Source organism: Sarcophilus harrisii, chromosome 2 (assembly GCF_902635505.1).
Source record: "Sarcophilus harrisii chromosome 2, mSarHar1.11, whole genome shotgun sequence".
Taxonomy (NCBI): Eukaryota; Metazoa; Chordata; class Mammalia; order Dasyuromorphia; family Dasyuridae; genus Sarcophilus; species Sarcophilus harrisii.
In genome coordinates, this window is record NC_045427.1 from 236,596,385 (window position 1) to 236,611,631 (window position 15,247).

Genomic DNA, 15,247 nt, shown 5'->3' on the forward strand with positions numbered 1-15,247 from the left:
TTCTATAAAAATTGACCAGCAGGATGATTTCAGAAAGTCCTGGAGAGACCTACATGAATTGATGCTTAGTGAAATGAGCAAAACCAGGAAAACCTTATACACAGCAACAAGATTATATGATGATCAACTCTGATGAATGTCTCAGAGTGCAATTTCTCCATCTGAAATGCTGTGGCTTTAAAAAAATAAGCTTAAAAAAGTTCTGCTAGGGAAAGGAAGATTTAATTCCTAGAACAGATTCATTTCTGACAAGTAATAATAACCTTACTATCCCCCAAGTACCAATTCCTCAACAATGAGATGATTCAAACCAATTCCAGTTGTTCAGTAATGAAGAGAATCAGCTACACCCAAAGAGAAAACTATGGGAAATGAGTGTGGACCACAATATAGCATTTTCTCCCTTTCTGTTATTGTGTGCTTGCATTTTTGTTTTCCTTCTCAGGTTTTTTTTCTTTCTTTCTAGATCCCATTTTTCTTGTGTAGCAAGATAACTATATAAATAGTACATATATTTTAATCATATTTAACATGTACTGGAGTACCTGCCATCTAGGGGAGGGAGTGAAGGGAAGGAAGGGAAAAGTTGGAACAGAAGTTTTTGCAAGGGTCAATGTTGAAAAATTATCCATGCGTATGTTTTATAAATAAAAAGCTACATAATAATAACAATAGAAACATTGACCCTTGCATAGCCTTGTGTTTCAGATTTTCCCCTCCTTCCACCCACTCCCTCCCCTAGATGGCAAGCAATTCAATATATGTTATACATATTAAAATATATATTGTCCAATATGTGTAAACATATTTATATAATTCTCTTGTTGCACAAGAAAAATCAGATAAAAAAGAAGGTAAATGAATAACATAAAATTGCAAGTGAACAACATCAAAAAGAGGGAAAATGTTGTGATCTACATTCAGTTCCCACAGTCCTCTCTCTGGGTGTAGATGGCTCTCTTCATCACAAGATCATTGGAATTGGCATCAGTCTTCTTATTGTTAGAAAGAGTCATGTTTATCAGAATTGATCATCATATAATCTTATTGTTGCCGTGTATAGATCTCCTGGTCCTGCTCATTTCACTCAGCATCAGTTCATGTAAGTCTCTTCATTCTGAAATCATCCTGTTGATCATTTCTTACAGAACAATAATATTCCATAGCATTCATATACCCTAAGTTATTCAGCCATTCTCCAATTGATGGGCATCCATTCAGTTTCCAGTTTCTTGCCACTACAAAAAGGGCTGCTACAAACATTTTGCACATACAGGTCCCTTTCCCTCCTTTAAGTTTGGGATATAAGCCCAGTAGAAATAAAGGATATGCACAGTTTGACAGCCCTTTGGGCATAGTTCCAAATTGGAGTTGGGTCCTTGGAATCAGTATTATGAAGTATTATAATCTAGTATTATGGAAATCTTTTCTTCCTGTGATATCCTTTTCTTTTTCCCTATTCTAGGTAACCATACAGACCCTGGAAGGTGTTACATTTAGTGAGAAAGATCTAGTAAGTGGGTCTTCCTGCCTTTGCTTTAACTGGCTCCCATATTGAGAATGAATGAAATCTTTCCTAGTTCCAAACAAACAAAAAAAACTGATGCAGAAAGGAAAGCAGTCCCAGCTAGTTTTCTAAGTTCCTCAAGCTAAAGCTGAATACATCTCCAAGATGTAAGAGGTATGAGATCAGAGAAATGATCTGAGAATACAGAAATTTTGGTTCATTTTTTGAGGCCTTCTTTAGCTTTCTGAAGTTTCTGTTAAAGGAATGTTTCCCTTTTGACCCTGCAATACCACTATCAGGTCCAAAAATTATTTGAGGAAAAGGAAAAGAACCTAGATATTCTAAAATGTTTATAGCAGCTCTCTTTGTAGCATCAATGAACTGGAAACTGTAGGGATACCTATGTAGGAATGGTCGAACAAATCATGGTATATAATCATGATGGGATAGTACTGTCCTATAAGAAATGATAAACTTGATGATCTTGGAAAAACATGGATAGACATGCATGAGATAATGAGCAGTGAAATGAGCAGAACCAAGAGAATATTCTGTAATAACAATATTAGGAATAATTTTGAGTAAATTAATCATTTTGTCTATTATAAATACTCCAGTGAACTTCAAGGACTTAGGAAAGAAGAAATTATTTGCATCCAGAGAAAGTTCTGATGAATAGAATAATTTTTCACACACAGATATATTCATGTATGATGGTAGCCGTCTCTAGAGTAAGGGGGAGAAAAGAATAAAGGGGGGAAAGAAGGTTTCAGGATAACTTTCATATATATGTCAAAAGGGAAAAAAACATAAATGTTGGTAGCATCATAGAACACTATAGCTAGGAGGAACTTACGGCAAACCCTTTATTTCAGAGATACAGAATTTAAGGTCTGAAAAAGCTGGTGAGTGGCTGAGCCAGAATGAAATGCTGTATCCCCTGAGTTGACTCAAAGATCATTCTTCTACACATGCTAAAGATATTTCAGCCTTTCTTCTTCTTTTCTCCAGAATCATCATCAAGCACAAATTGTCCCTTAAGTTGGATGTTTAATCTGTGGTATGATAGTTTTATTGCAGTTAGTATAAAAATCGACCAGAGGTTTGGCTTGAGGAATAGATGTCTGGCTTCAGAAGCTTCATGTCTTGACTCTGACGTATACTATCACCATGGACAATTCTAAGATTAAATCTGTAATTTACAGATGAGTTCCTGATATTTTTCTGCAAAGGGAGTTAATGCACTGGGAATCTCTTATGCTAGAAAAAAAACTTTTTTTTTTAGAAAAAAAGAACTTTAGAAAAAAGAACTTTTGATCACTGGATTAAAAATAATAATAATTTTATAAAACAAACAACTCCAAGTCAGATTTTCTTAGGAGAAGAGAACCATCGTCTGGAGCCAGAGGCGACCAAACAGGTCAAAGTTGTGAAGATGAGTTTATGATGAGTCACAGTTCAGGGCAGATTCTTTTGAATGAATAGCTTCTTTGAGCAAGTTGCCAGGAATCCAGAGGTTCTCACCCTTACCCCCAATTTGCTGAAAACCACTAGTTGGAGAGAAACACCAGACCCTGGTGCTGACATTTTTATTTATGCTCTTTTTCCCTCTTCAATTTTTTTTCAATTCAATTGAATTGAAATTCAATTGAATTCAATTGAAATAATTCAATTTTTTTGTTATGTCTCAGAGGTAGCCACTTTAAGTTATTTCCCAATTTCCAGGAAAACTTTGAACAATCCTCTGGCATACAAACAACATGTGTCCCCCACATGAAAAACCACCTCTGCTTTGGGGGTATGTGTGTGCCTGGGATCATTTATTTCTCCTCTCTCTTTCTTCCTTACTTATCTAGAAAGTTACGAGTTCATACATCTCCCATCCTAATACAAGAAGGTAGTTAATGGCAGAATGTTCAGCTAGGGTAGCAAATTTGGGATTACATGTTAAGGACTGTCCATTGGGAATAGAATCCTAAAATGCTAGACCTGTAAGGAAGTTCAGAGATTCTTTAGATTAAGGTTTTTATTTTATAAAAAGAGGAAATTGAGGACCACAGAAGGTACGTTACTTGCCCAAATTCACACATCAAATTTATTGTAGAGTTGGAACTTGAACCCGTAACTCTAGATTAGAATCCTTTTTAGTATATCTGATTACATTTTCTCAATCACCACTGTAAACACTACCTGTGATCCAACCTGTGCTGCTGCTTGTGTCATATTGTTGAATTTTTAAATCATATACATCATATACATTGCATCTTTGATAAGATGCAAACTCATTGAGAGATTAGGAAAATGTCCTAGACTTCTTTGCATTACTCACAGGTCCCAAAAGATTTCTTTTGTGTAGCAGGTACTCAATAATTATTTCTTTAATTCAGAGTTATTTAGGAGTCATCTTTAACATCTGAGGTTTGTGTTATGGACAAATGAGATTAACCATAACCACTGGCTTTAGTCCTTTCTCTGAAAGATGGGACTAATTCAGTGGTGGCGAGGACAATTCAAATGCCATAAGTATTATTAGTTACTCCTAAACTCAGAAGACTTATCTTTGAGTATTAAAGGCAATGAATTAAACAGTCAATGCAATTGTTCATGCTAAGGGGAGCTTGACAAGAGAAATAAATAATAGAAAAACTCAAGGATAATAAAAAAATTTATTTGGCTTTGGAGCATAGTGATTCATATTTCAATTATACAAGTACAGAATTGTGGAGAAATGGCAAGACAGCACTTTATGTTCAAAAGACTTAGGGATTTGAGTTGATTGCTATTTCAATATGAGTTAATATGACATGGCATCAAAGGAATGTAATCTCAGTATAGTCCTTCTGTACTGCCTGTCAGGAGTTTTGAGTTCCAATTTAGCTGCTGTATTTTGAGAAGCACTTGAAAAAGCTGGAGTATGGTCAGAGGAGAATGACGATGATGATGGTGAAAACAAAACATGGGAGATTGATAAACCTGTGAGGAAATAGGGAATAATTAATTTAGAAAAGAAACTATTTGGAGGAAGAGTAGAGGGACTAGGACTGTATTAAAATGTATAGAGAGCTATGACATGGAAGAGAAACTATTTGCTGTTTGCTATTGTTCTTATTTGCCATGTTCTTAAAGAGCAGAGCAATTAATGGGTGGGACTTATGAGAGGAAGACTTGGAGTCAAATTAAGGGATAGCAGCAGAAGCAATTTGCTCATATGCTGCTATGGAGTAATTAATCTGTGCTGAAGTGTCTGCATAAGACCCTACATCTGTTAGTTGGTTACAGGTAATTGGAATATTGACTCCAGTTTGCCTGTTTCGTTGGGCATGTATCCTACAGAGCTCACTATACTCAGAAAGCCACAAGTTTTGTCCAGATTCTAAACATGTCCTTGCTATAGATTTCCAGTCACTAGAGGTTAAAATTTCATAAGCCAAATTCTATAACATCTTAACATAAGATGATGTAGCCCCATAAAGAGTACAAGCCTTTTTCAGATCTTTGATAATTTCTAGATTAAAAGGAGTGTATCTTCTTTTTTCTTGACCTGAAGAGTTAAGCTGTTCAATCACAGGATAAGTTTCTATTCTCAAATCAGCTGTATTCTGCCCTTCCTCTTTGGCTTTAAGCAGTGCCTTTTGCAATGGAGTCATGGGGGGTTGTTGAGGGGTAGGTGCTGGTGGTATCACTGCCCTTCCCACTCCTCCTCCTTCCACCCAGGAAGGTGAAGTTGATGGGGGAGGATCGAAAGCATGCTCTGGTGTAAGTGGAAGTAAAGCTGAATTGTGAAAGTGAGAATCACCATACTCTTTCTGACCCCATTTGTTTTCTTGGCAAAGATACTTGAGTTGTTTGCCATTTTCTTCTTCACCTTATTTATACAGATAAAGAAGGTGAGACCAGCAGGGTTAAGTGACTTGTCTAGGATAACACAGCTAGTAGGTGTCTCAGACCAGATTTGAACTCAGGAGAATGTCTCCCCAATTCTAAGCTCAGTGCTCTATCCACCATACCTAACTGTCCAAAAAAGGAGATAAGAAAGCCAAAAAATTCATAGAGTGAAATATGTTCATGGTTTATTTAAAGCATGAAGGGGCAGCCTGGTATACTGCTGAAATTGGATCTAGAGTCATAAGACAAGAACTCAAATATACTGTCACCTGAAGACCTTGGATAAATCACTTAACTTTTCTGAAGCTAATATCTTTATATATAAAATGAGGAAGTTGAATTAGATGCTCACCAAGGTCCTTTTAATCAGCTGAAGATTATTAACACTGATTCATCATATAAAATTTCTTGTCTCTTAGAGGCTTTGAAAACATGCTATTCTCTCTTTGAGCCAAGGCTGATGAAAGTAAGGGGCCGTGTGTTTCCCCCATTCACTGTGATATTTTATCTAATTCTACCTCTCCCTTTCACTTTATCCAGGGCATCCCTTAATTTAAAAAACCTTATATATCATCTCATCATTTCATACCCCTGCCTTCTGTCTATGTATATTCCATTTACCTGCCCTAATAAAAAAGTTTTAGTAGTTACAAGTATTATTTTCCCATAGAAGAACCGAAATAGTTTAACCTTATTGAATCCCTTATGATTTCTCTTTCCCGTTTACTTTTTTATGCTTCTCCTGAGTCTTTTATTTGAAAGTTAAAATTTCTATTCGGCTCTGATCTTTTTGTCAGGAATGTTTGAAAACTTTCTCTTTCATTGAATTTCATTTTAGTTTTGTTGGGTAGGTGATTCTTGGTTGTAACCTAGCTTTTTTGTTTTGTGGATATCATATTCCCAGTCCTCTGGTTCTTTAATTTTGAAACTGCTACATCTTGTGTTATGCTGTGGCTCCATGAAATTTAAACTGCTTCTCTTTTGGCTGCTTGCAATATTTTCTCTTTGACCTGGGAGATGTGGAATTTGACTATATTATTCCTGAACGTTTTTGAATGGTGGGTTCTTTCATTTTCTAATTTACTCTTTGTTACTAGAATATCAAGATAGTTTCTCTTGACATTTCTTGAAAGATAATATCTAGACTCTTTTTTAATATTGGTTTTTCAGGTAGCTCAATAATTCTTAAATTATTTTTCCTGCATCTATTTTTCAGGTCAGTTGTCTTCCAGTGAGCTATTTAACATTTTCTTCTATTGCTTTATTCATTTGGTTTTGTTTTATTGTCTCTTGATGTTTTATGAAGTCATTAGTTTTTACTTGTTCAATTATAATTTTTAAGAAATTAGTTTCTTCTGAATGGATGTCCATCAGTTGGAGAATGGCTGAATAAATTGTGGTATATGAATATTATGGAATATTACTGTTCTGTAAGAAATGACCAACAGGATGATTTCAGAAAGGCCTGGAGAGACTTACACAAACTGATGCTGAGTGAAATGAGCAGAACCAGGAGATCATTATATACTTCAACAACAATATTATATGATGACCAGTTCTGATGGACCTGGCCATCCTTAGCAACGAGATCAACCAAATCATTTCCAATGGAGCAGTAATGAACTGAACCAGCTACGCCCAGAGAAAGAACTCTGGGAGATGACTAAAAACCATTACATTGAATTCCCAATCCCTATATCTATGCCTACCTGCATTTTTTATTTCCTTCACAAGCTAATTGTACAATATTTCAAAGTCTGATTCTTTTTGTACAGCAAAATAACGTTTTGGTCATGTATACTTATTGTGTATCTAATTTATATTTTAATGTATTTAACATCTACTGGTCATCCTGACATCTAGGGGAGGGGGTCGGGGGGTAAGAGGTGAAAAATTGGAACAAGAGGTTTGGCAATTGTTAATGCTGTAAAGTTACCCATGCATATAACCTGTAAATAAAAGGCTATTAAATAAAATAAATAAATAAATAAAAGAAACATATAAAATAAAATAAAAAAAAAGAAATTAGTTTCTTCAGTGAACTTTTGTAGTTCCTTTTTTTCTTAGTCAATTCTACTTTTTAAAAAAATTCTTTTCTTCAATGAATTTTTGTGTCTCTTTTGGCATTCGGCCTATCCTGTTTTTTAAGTTGTTAATTTCTTAATTAAATTGTTTATTTTTCATGTGTCTCCCAAGCTGTCGAATCTTTTTTTTCATAATTTTCTTGTATCAATCTCTTTTTTTTCTTAACATTTCCCCTACCCATCTTATTTGATTTTTAAAATTCTTTTTGAGCTTGAGACAAATTCAAATTTTCTTTTGATGCTTTGGATGTAGCAATTTTGAATTTGTCTTCTGATTTTTTTTTAATCTTCCTTGTAAGCACAGTAACATTTTAATGGTCAGGTTCTATTAGTACTGTTGTTTGCTCATTTTCCAGTCTATTTCCTGACTTTTAACTTTAAGTTAAAGTTGAACTCAGGTTCTGTGGTGGAGGAAGCATTGTTCCAGACTTCATACCTTTCTTGTTGCTGATCTAAGAGCTAGTTCTGATTGTCTGTTTTCAGTTCTTTCATCTTAACAATCTTCTACTGTAAAAAATTGTATTAATTCATATTCCAAGGAATTTCCATTTTGGGATCTCTTTCAGGAGTTTATTGTTTTCTTTCAATTTCTGTGTTTTGCTCTGATTCTAGAGTCAAGTCAATTTTCCTTGATAATTTCTTGAAATATGATGTCCAGGCTTTTTCTTTGATCATGACTTTCAGGTAGTCTAATAATTCTTAAATAATCTTTCCTTAATCTGTTTTCCGGTTCAGTTGTTTGTCTGATTAGGTATTTTACATTTTTTCTATTTTTTCATTCTTTTGACTCTTATGGGGAAACATTAGTTTTACTTTGTTCCATTTGCATTTTTAAGGAATTATTTTATTTGCTGAGACTTTGTACCTCTTTTTTCCATTTGGCCAATTCTGCTTTCTAAGGAATTCTTTACTTTAGTGTTTTTTTGTACCTCCTTTCCCATCTGGTTTATTATGCTTTTCAAGGACTCTTGCTCTCCTGCAGTCACGAGTGTTAGCATGCCTTTCTGCCTTGGAACTAGAACAAGGATTTATGCTCTCTTATGACAGACAGTAAGTATCCTTCTCTGCCTTAGAACTGTGACCTAGAACTGCCTATAGGCAAAGGAGTTGCCAATCAGAGCTAGCTGCACCCAGTGCTAGCAAAGGGTCATTTATAATCTCTCTCTTACCAGTTGCCCATCCTTTTCCCTCCCTACTCTTTGATATGAAATCAAGTAATTCATCTGAACACCAAAATTACTCAGTTAAAATTGCATCAGCTCCTGAAATGGGTATGAGGCAAAGGATAAAGAACCTGAAAAGACCTGTCTCAGAATTACAAATTGTAACCCTACTTGTAAATAACTTAAATTTTAGGTTTCATCCTTCCAAGGGATATTTTTTGCAGTGTGAACTCTTATTTCTGATTTTGTTATAATACTGCCTGAACTGAGCATGTACCAGCCTAAAAATAAATGGAAGGAGGGAAGTCCCTTTATTTATTTTTAATTTCTTAGTAATGAAACTTATGACATGCTTCATATAGTTCCAGCATTAAACACCAGTTGTCCTATGGACTTGATAAGATGAGGAAAGAATTGTGTTGATTGGCATATACAACCCTGTAACAGTAGGGAATTCCAAGGGCCCTGGAAAGTCTTCCTGAGTAAAACATTACAATTCCACCTGTTGCCTAAAATTATTTTGACAGTGAACTAAGCCTTTCATTCCACAAGGAAGGACTCAGGCTTAAAATGGAATATCCATCTGACTGGGGAAACAGATTTTGAAATTATCACATTTAAGTATCAAAATATTAGAGTCTTTTTGGAGAATAATAGGCATTAGATTTGGGAAAGGATAAAGTTTCCTTCATTCACTATTTGGAAAAAATATATAGTAGTGTGAATGCCATATAATATTTTTGCTTTCTTGAACTTATTTGTTGCAAAGGAACACTTTATTTATTTTGTAGGGGAAAATTTGGGAAGTGTGAGAAGATAGGGATTAAAAAAAGAAAATAATGTCCCCATGAAATATTTAAAAATACTATATATAGAAGTGGGCAGAAGCAAGGAAATGTAGGCACTAAGATATTGACATATACTATAAGAAAAGTCATTTATATGTAATAGAGACTCAGTTTAGTGTACATTCTTCCCTTTTACTTCCAAGATTCATACATTTAAAGTTCTTCACAACTTCCTACCTTTCCTATACTTTACTTCCCTCTACTCATTTCAAGATCTAGTAATACTGTACTTCTTATTCCTCACAAGTGACAATCTAGTTTCCATCTCTTTGTCTTTCATTGCCTATCCCCCATGCTTGTAATATTCTTCCTTATAACTTCTGCCTTTCAGAATTCCTACCTTCCTTCAAAATTTAGTTCAAATGTATCTCTTCCTCTTCTAGCTTCTCTACTACTGTTGAGGGCAATACCATCCTTCTAGTTCCTAAAGCTCACAAGTCAGAAGTCTTCCTTGATTCCTTCCAATCTCTCACCACCTACCTCATCCTCAATCCTATATCCAATCTGTTGCTAAGGTCTATCTATTTTGTCTTTAAAATTTCTCAAATATGCTTCCTTTTTCCCTGTGATACATCCCTCCACCCATCCACCCTGATATAGGCCCTCATCACCTCACATCTGCACTATTGCAGTAGCCAGCTGGTGGGTCTGCCTGATTTAAATCTCTTCCCACTCCAATCCATCCTCCATTCAGCGACCAACATGCTTTTCCTAAAGTGCATGTCTGAACATGTCACCTCTTTATCCCCGACTAAGCAGCATTCAGTGGCTCCCAATCACCTCAAAGATTAATACAAAATTCCCTGACACTCAAAGCGCTTCATAATCTATTTCCTACCACATAATCTTCAGTCTGATGACACTGGCCTCCAGGCTGTAGCATGAATAAAATGTTCCATCTCTTGGCTCCATATATTTTCTTTGCTATGCTCTGGTCCTGGGATGCTCTCCACTTTATTTTTGCTTACTGACCTCCCTGGCTTCCTTTAAGTCCCAGGTAATATTCTACCTTCTACACAAAGGCTTTTCTAACCTTCTTAATTTTAGGGCCTTCTTTCAATTAATTATTTATTTTTCATCCTCTACATAGCTTATTTCTATATGTGTTTGCTTGTTGTTTCTCCTTGAATTCCTTTAAGCTAAGGACTCCTTTTTGCCTCTTTTTGTATCCTCATCATTTAGCACTCTACCTGGCAAGGAGTAATTGCTTAATACCTAGTTATTGACTGATTGACTCAAATCCTACCTCTGTAGTTGACTTTTACCAGTTGCCTATCCACTTGGAGCTTCCACTCTAAGGGTATCTTCTTTCTACTTTATTTGTATTTTTTATGTACTTGTTTATTTACATGTGCCCCTCTCGAGGGCAAGGAATATTTTTGCCTTTTTTTTTTTGTTACCACAAGTACTTAATATGCTTAGCATGGTGCCTGGCAAATAATGCTTAAATGATTGTTAATTGATTGGATAGTTAGGATGAACGTTCTTGAGTGACTACAAATCTCATTTTGTAATTTCTGAAATATTTTAGACTTGGTATAACTAGGACAATATCATCTGAAGAATTCTGAGGACCTTATTATTTTAATTTGGATTATGGAATTTATACAGATTTATACCTGGGATGGACCTTAGAGTTCATTCATTCCAATATGTTAATTATGGAGATGAGAAAATGGAGGCCCAGTGAGTTTTAGTGCTTTGGTCAAAGACATATAAATAATGAATGAGTGGTTAAGCTGGAATCTAAACCTATGTCCCCTGACGGCAATTTTAACACATTCCATTATGCCACACTTACTTATTTAGTAAGAAACAGAAGAGAATGATTACACATACATTCATTCATAATGACTTTTAAAAATTGAACTTGTATAATTTTCAGGAGTTTTTGTCTAAAATTGGTTTTGTATGAACTTTTTTGTTGCTGATTATAATTTTGCTAGTATTACATCTTTTTGATTCTCATTCATATATTCAAACTTGTGTAACTTTCAGCAGAGATGTCAAATACAAAACAACTAAAATATAAAGGATTAAGGCAACTGAGACTTAGAAGATAAAATAACTTGGTCAAATTCATGTAACTAATAAATAGTAGAAGAACTGGTACACAAATTTCTGGCTACCTGGTACAATGCTCTTTATTTGATACTATCTCTACTTCCTAAAGGAGCTAATTAATCCATATCTACAAGAGGCAGGGCAAGAACTCCCAAACATAGAAAGTATAAAAGGAGAAGGGGTGCCTTGAAAGCCAGATTTCCGAATTTCACAATTTTGTGGAAGGAGAGCCCTGGGCATTTTATCCAAAGTAGGCAGTATCCCTCTGCAAATAATGTGGGGTATGTTGGCAAACACTGTAGGCAAACAAAACATTTAAATTATGATTAATTCCTTCTGGACGTAAAATAGAGTCCCTGAAATAGGACTTGTGTGATGAATGAATTCTTCCTGAGAGTGAATATTATTCTCTGTCCTTGCCAACAAAAAATATGAAGGTGAGAACTAGAAGGGGTAGTTGAAGATAGCAGGAAGAGTACTGGATGAGTCCATTACTAAGAACCATTGCTATGCTGAAGTAGTTCGGATTGCTCCAGAGTGGTATGTTTTTCCTCTTGAAGAAGACCTTCTGAGATCTTCAAGCAAAGAGTGGATGACCACTTGTTGACTTTATTGTAGAGTAGAGCCTTATCTGGGTAAAAGTTGGGCTAAATTAATTTTGGTTATCCTTTTGACTCTGAGATTGTGACTCATGAGACCTAGATTCATATCCTGGCCATAGCAGTTATTGGCTTGATGTCATTACATAAGTCAATTTTCCTATGGCTTCAGTTTCCTCTGTAAGTAAAATGGAAGCATTAATTTGTAAAGGGCTGAAACTCTGAGTGGATGCACTGGGGTTTGACAATCAAGCACTTAAGGCTAATTACCTATTGGACAATACTCTATTAGCATATGCTTGGAAAATAGCCCTTCCCACTATTCTGTGCTGGTTCTATCTTTTGGGGTATACAGAGAATTGTGGAAAGGATTAGGAGGTGGAGTAAGACAAGCCAGAATCACTTTGGCAGTAGATAGGAGAACGAAGGTCATGGAGATCCTGTGTCCATTCCCTTCACTTCTACCCCTAAAGATCAAGAATAAAGACCAAGGACTTTTGCTTATCCTGATTCTGGCTCATTCGAAGCTATCCAGGGTGCTAACACAATCTTCACATTAATTCTTACTCACAAGGTAGCTGCTGGTGGAGATGATTTGCATAATTTAAAAAAAATCAAAGTTTCAAATGGGTCTTTGATTTAATTGATTTAGATATACTCTCTTATAATGGCCAATACCTAACATTTTCATAAGGTTTAAAGGTTTGCAAACTATTTTAGACATACAACAACTCTAGGAATTATGTGCTAATCAGAAGTAAGATAATAATACCCCACTTTATAGAAGGGGAAACAGTGACTAAGAGGTTACCCAAGGTCTAAACTCAAATTCATATCTTTCTGATTACAGGTCCAATAGTCTATCCACTAATACAATCCAATAAACATTTATTAAGTACCTACAATGGGTCAGGTACTATGTTAAACTCTGAGATAGAATTAATCAAAAGAAAAACGATCCCTGACCTCAAGGAGTTCACAGTCTAATGGGGGTAGACAATACGCATAAAAAGGCAGAAAAGCATAGAAGAGGAGACCAGGCATACAGGAAGAAGAGATATCTTGTTCCAAGAACTGAAATGAGGCAGAACAACAGATATTGAGTAGAATGAACAAAGATTCAGTTTCAGTACTCTATAAAGGAAAGTGGGGCAATTAGGTGGTGAAGGGGATCAAGTACTAGGTCTGGAGTCGGGAAGACTCATCTTCCCTAGTTCAAATCAGGTTCTAATGCACAGGTTGAATGCTTCTAATTGTTCTAAAACCTTCATTTTCTTCCTATTGCTTAGGGAAAAAAACAAAACAAAACACATTGACATGATTTTGGAGGCAGCTGGGTGGCGTAGTGGATTTAGAATTGAACTTAGATTCAGGAAGAATCATCTTCATCGATTCATAGGTTCTAACCTCAGACACTCACGAGGCTATGTGATTCTGGCAAGTCACTTAATCCTGCTTATCTCAGTGTTCTCATCTATAAAATGATCTGGAGAAGGAAATGACAAACCACTTTCAGTGTCTCTGTCAAGTGAACCTCAAATGGGGTCACAAAGAGTCAGACATGACCGAAATGATTCAACAAGAACAGCAACATGGTACTTAAGGCCCTCTGAATTCTAGTTCCAATTTTTCTTTCCAGCCTTATTTCATATTTCTCCCTTCTTTTACTCTACCTTCTGGACTACCAGTTATCTTCCACTCCTTTTAAAGATTCTCCCCAGTGTGTTTGAATGCCTGATTCCTCATCTTTTCTCTTCTTTCAAGGCCATCTCCTCCCTGAAACTTTTCCTGATACTACAACAATCCACACCAGCCTGAAAATGATCTTTCTTTTCCAATTTTCCTTGAGTCATTTGTCCTTTGCTCCTTGTTATTGCAGTAATTTTTGAACATGTACAATCCCCTGCAGTAGACTACAAGATCCTTTTGTCAACTTTATATCCTCAGGGCCAAGCCTTTTGCACATAATAATTGCTTAATTCATGGGTGTAGAATTGAATTACTGGCTCCTCATTAAATGTTTGATTGCCTAGGAGAACCACTGTTTTGTACTTTTCTATGCACTGTGTGTAGGCTCACTAAAAGGACCCTATATTCTATTAAAGTTTGGAGGAGGAGGGTTAGTGAAGGCCTCCCATGGTTGCATGTTTAAAAACAATAGCTTGTCCTCCTTTTGATCCTTGTTCTCAATTCCAATGTTGAAAAGTTAAACCACAAAGAAAGTAGCTGCTTCTGGCTCCCTTCCCAGGAAGTAGAGCTGTTACCTCCTATCTGGCCAAACAGCTGAGCAACCAAACTATGCTGAGCCTGGATTTCCTTCTCGAGGACTCTGATCTGGGTCGAGGCCCCAAGTCTGGGTCACTGAGCTGTAGCCCTGAAACATAGCCTCAAAACCCTTTCATTCAACTTCTAAGGTTATTTGGCTAAAGAGACTAATAGCACTTTGTTCTTGGCCTTCTTTTCCATACAAAATTTATTGCCTTTGTGGTCACATATGGGGGATAACACCAGATCCTCTCCTTTATTTAAATCCCGTAGAAGAACAACAACAGGGACATTAGACTGGACCACAAGTTCAACACATATTTTTTAGAGAATAAAAATAAATGGAGATAAGGAGACCACCAAAGATCAGGAGGCCCCAGGAGTAGCCTCTCAAGGTATAATCCATCTCTTCCAGGGAAACAGATCCATACTTTGCTTATGGGAATAACTGCTGCTCTGATAAGTAACTATACAGAGCTGGAATGCTTTTGACCTAAATGAGCCTCTTCTCTGACTCACATTTTTTCTTGGGAAATGCCAGCCAAAGTGATTTGGCCTGTCATCACTCTTGTTGGCTGGCACGAGGAAGAAACTATCCAGCAAAATCAGATCCATTCTATCAGGTCTTTTTTTCTTCAAATGTGAACAGTTTTCATCAACCCTCCTTAAAACTGGTCAGTGTGACAATGGTAGCTCTTAAGTTTAGTTGGCAGGATTGTAGTAAGGATCAAATGAGATAAATAATGTACAATTCTTTGCAAAACTTAGAATACCATATACATGCCAGTTATCAGCCTTATTACTAATCACGTGCTCAATAATAATAATTGTT